Below are 5,036 nucleotides of genomic sequence, written 5' to 3' on the forward strand. Positions count from 1 at the left end.
AATGAACTTTCACATTCATCAACCTTCCATATTCACCTAACATAAACCATATTACCAGTTTTCAGTATTTTAATCTTCTGATATAGTATTAAAATATAGAAGATACAAGCAGTAAATCTTAATGTTTTATTTTCAAAATACGTTCCACTTTTGCATTTGAATTTATTCTCAGTCTACTTAAAAGCAAATATTAAAGCTCACGAGAGGATAGCTGTTATTTTCAGCTCCTCCTCAAACCATCCTTGCAGCCGATTGAAAACCAGGATGGAGGAAATTAGCTGAATTTGATATAGTTCAGCTGAAGCTGAATTTTCCTTTATCTAATCTTAAGGGGATCAATAGCAGCAAATTCTTTTCCCTTAAACTTACGGACTTAAAACAACTTTGAAAAGCTAATAAATGACTAGGCAAAATGGGTTTTATTCAATAACCATGAAAGAAAATGTACCAAAATGACTCTCTATAGTTAATATTTGAATAAATAATATATTCAAGACATTTTTATTAAAATATTTTGTTAAACTTCTCATTTTAAGATCAGATGAAAGATATGCCTCTTGAAGGACTTTTACTTCGATGAACAATCTTATACTTCCACATTTACATAACATTGAAAATAAAATACATTAAATACATGGGGCACTAATTTTTATTAAAGAAGCAACAAGAATCAAAATATTTCTTTAAAATGTGACCAATCTAATTTAAAATAAGATAAATGGAAATTCAATCTATCTATGCAGTAAGCAGAATAATGCCCCTTGCCTCACAGATATCCATATTCTAATCTTCAGAATCTGAATATATTGTTTCATGACAAAGGGGAATTAAGGTTGCAGATAGAATTAAGCTTACTACTCAGCTGACTTTAAGATAGGCAGATTACCCAGGATTATCCAGGTGGATCAAATTTAATTGCAAGAGTATTTAAAGGTAGAAAAGACAGGCAGGAGAGTGAGTCAAAGGAAGATGTGAGTGTTGAAGGAAGGCACGCAGAGATGTAACTGTTGTTACTCAAGATGGAGGAAGGGGACCATGCATTAAGGACTGTGGGCCTCATCTCAAAGCTGGAAAGGACAAAGAAACAGATTATGCCCTAGAGACTCCAGAAGGGAATGTAACTCTTCTGACACCCTGATCTTCTTTTAGCCCAGTGAGACCCAGGCTGGACTGCTGAACTACAGAACTGTAAGTTGTTTTTCATTGTTTTTAAGCCACTCAGTTTTTGGAAATTTGTTAAAACATCAATAGAAAACTAATGCAATACATCATACTTTTCGTATCAGAGCAAAAGGGCAAAATACACACACAGCATATGGGTTTACAAGGTATGTATGTGTGTGTGTGTGTGTGTGTGTGTGTGTGTGAAGTTGACTTTAGTTGAGTCAATTTTACAGTACTATTCCAAATTTCAAATATGCCTTTTGTCTTTATAATCCCATCTCTGGAAGCTTATTCTAAAGTTGTATTTACATGTATGGAAAATATGTGCACAAAAATGTTGATTTAAGACAATTTTTTAACTTAAAAATTTGAAATAATGAAATACAAATCAATAAATAATCGCTTCCTATGCCTCTGTGTTTGTGTGGGTGTTGCTTTCATAGACTGTAATAGCTATAGCTTCAAAGAAAGACATCTTGGCAGATGGAGACAACTGAGGGTTAATTACTTTCAAGAATAAATTTTTGCAAATTTGAATATTGTACCATGTGCATAAACAACTTATTAGAAATGGGTTGGTGAATTTAAAACTGAATGATATCATCTCATAAATTTCAGGGCTAATGGGTGGTGATTTTTTAAAAAGGTTATAGAGGTTTGGGTGAGAGTTGGAAAATCTAGTCTTCTAATTCTGGTCCACATTTTGTTGGGGTTAAAGAGTTTTTGCTGACATCCTCACAGATTTTTCTTGAATCATGATAGATGAAATTGCAACAGTTTTCTTTGTCATAAGGTTAAGCGAAAAAACATAAAATGAGTAAACAGCAAATAGAAGACTTTGTAGAACAGCAGATAACAATCTTGTTTGAAACATAAATAAGTCACTGGTACTTGAGCCCTTCAATAGGTAAGGTTTCAGGTGTATCAAGGTAAGCAATTAGACTAAAGATGTCCTTCTATAAAAGGCTTGTGCTGAGAATGAAGTGATTCTTCTCACCTGGGACTTGCAAAGGAGCTGATCATATGTGTGGCTCACTTTGAAGTGTGCTGTAGGTATGATGAGAAAAACCATCCATTTGTAATTGCTACTTTTAAAGGCAGGTGGGAGGAATGGGAACTCTCCCAAAAATCAGTTACACTTTTAAGAGAGCTGCGTTGGACTACTCCTATAGCATTTCCTCCAGTGAAGAAAGTTGTAACAAATAACCTCAGATAATTCCTAAAGTCAGCAATCCAAAGAGTGTTTATCAGGTTGAAAACTTGAAAGAGTTCTTTCAGTCTTGGTTCCAAATCCCCTAGGAAAAGAATATGGTGATGGCCATAAGGGCCTCCTAGGAAATGTTTATCATGTGTTGCATAAGAACCCTATGGGTCTGCTGCTATACATAGAGTGGAGAGGTACCACTGGGTCAAGACAAAATACAGTGGCTGGGCACTTGGTGGGATACAGCTCAGACGAACAGCTGTATTTTCTCTAAAATGAAAATGAGTCTAAGATTGAGAAGCTCAAGAAACAGAAAAAATAACCACAACATGGAGTAGGGTGCATGATGGTAAATCCTCTCATACAGATCATAACTGTCTTAATTTTAGTTCTTACTTGATTTTATATGAATTTTTGCATAACACTAATCAATGTACCCAACAAGATAATAGAATAAAGATATTGAATTAGATGAATTATGAAAAGTAACAGTTTAAAGAAATAACTATTTTAATTTTAAATACAGTATAAAGTGCTTATATAGTATGAAGTCCTTAGACTCAGTTAGAAATGTTTGGACAATGCATAAACATCCTATATATTTCAAATTAACAACGAATGAAATTCATTAATACAAATATATCTAGTAAGTCAAAGTGCTTTTGTAGCTCTTAAAATTTTTGCCATGGTTATAAAAGATATGATTGCATATTGCTCTGAAAAATAGAATAGCACAACAAACAAAATCAATGTAAAATTATATATATATATATATGTATATATTTATATGATCTTGTATGTAAGCTTGATTCTGGAAAAACTTTTTTCTGAAAACTAAAGAGGACATTTTTTTAAAGCCATAAACTTTTCACATAAAGAGAGTTAGGAGAGCTGAACTCCTTCCTCATCTATGCAGCCTCGGTGCTTTCAAAAAAGCAATTTTATGTGTGTCACAAGGTCAACTGTGGACTCTAAAGTAGTAAATCCACATATTTCCAGCATAGTTTCATGGCAGAATTACATGCTTTCATAGGAGAAAAAGCAATGAAAAGGAGAAATAGCATCTGCTCAGCTTTAGGCCTGATTAGGGAAATTAGTTCCATCAACATATGTAAATGCCGATTACTTACCTAACAGAATCTTAGAGCAGTAAGGAAGCATAAATGTTAGCTGGTACAAACTTGTCTCGGTAGTCTGGGCTTGGATACTATTCTCCTAAGTGGTTTACTCAAAATCAACGAAATACAGACAAAACTGAAACTTGAATACATGTTTTGTTATTTCTTAATGGACTAAGCATCTCTAATATTTGCCTGCTCGGTACCAACTTGTTTGAGGAACTGTCCCTATTCTACACATGTTTCTGATTTTCTACCAATCACAGAACCTCAGATGCAAACAATGGTCTTAGGACTTAAGTTTTCACTTGGGGCATTTTTCTTTAGGGAAATTTTCTCAGTGATTTATTGGGACAGTAGTCTATTTGAACTTAATTGTGTTATGCAGCATCTTGAAGAAACTTCTCATGAGTCACAGCTATTGAAAACTGAGTCGACATCTTTGCCTTTTTTTCTTGGTTTTGGGGTGAAATCTGAGTATAATCATTAAGGTTAAAATCAGGTATAGATTTTTCATAAATGCCTTTTGTCAGGTTGAGGAAACTCTTTATTCCTGTTTTGCCTAGTGCTCTTTATCATTATTAGATGTTGACTTTTGCTAAAAACCTTTTTCTGCACATTTTGAGATAATCATATGGTTTTCAAAAATTTTTGTGTGTGTTCATGGAGGATATTTGTCTATAGTTTGTCAGGTTTTGGTATCAGGATAATTCTGATCTTACAGAAGTATTAGAAAATGTTTGCTTTATTAGATTTCCTGAAAAAGTTTGTTTGAATTTACTTCTCTAAATGTTTTGTAGAATGCATGGTGATTCTTCACTGCATGGTTCACTTTCCAATTTCTTTAAGTGTCAGCCCCCTAGCTTTTTTAATTGTCCTCAGTGGAAAAAGTAGTCTGAGTTAGCTGGTCATCTGTTACAAAAGCATAAAAGAACTTGGTAGTGGCTCTTCTTTCTTGGTTGGAGATGCTGATGAAAGAAGTCAAATTGAAATTGACTCATCTCAGTACCTATAAAGGGAAGCAGAAATGCACAATATCCTCTTAGCTTTACCCCTAAAATGTGTCTAATTACCTGGATAAGTCAAGTGAAGGAGAAATATTCAAAATACTAAAGCGCTGATTAATGATTACTAAAAATACATAATATCACAGACATTTTAATCTATCAGTCACGGTAAAGACATGTAAGACAGGCAATTATATAAATCGTGTCCTCTCTTTGCCCTTGGTTTTTCTAATGTAACCCTGAATTTATCTCATGCTTTTTTCTTCATACTTGCAACACTTCTGTTCTATATACTGTTGCTACACAACATATTATGGTGCTGTAAAACATTTTATTATACTCATGGATTTTTTAAGGTCATCTATTGCATATAGCACATAGGAATGTCTTCTCTTAGATATACAATGTTTGGAGCTTCAACTGGAAATAATCAATAGGCAACTTATTTTGCTCATCTCAAGATACTGAAAACCTGCCCTTGTGGAACTTGGGCTCCAATTTGTCCCAGATCATTTGGGGAAAATATGTATTGAAGAGTCATAG

At 33.7% G+C, this 5,036-nt stretch overlaps 1 pseudogene; it reads left to right on the plus strand.

Moving 5' to 3' along the window:
- Nucleotides 1-1,919: 1,919 nt before the first annotated feature.
- Nucleotides 1,920-2,647, plus strand: LOC101278107 (protein BTG4-like; annotated as a pseudogene).
- The last annotated feature ends 2,389 nt before the right edge of the window (nt 2,648-5,036 follow it).

The sequence above is a fragment of the Orcinus orca genome, chromosome 3 (assembly GCF_937001465.1).
Source record: "Orcinus orca chromosome 3, mOrcOrc1.1, whole genome shotgun sequence".
In the NCBI taxonomy this organism is placed as follows: domain Eukaryota; kingdom Metazoa; phylum Chordata; class Mammalia; order Artiodactyla; family Delphinidae; genus Orcinus; species Orcinus orca.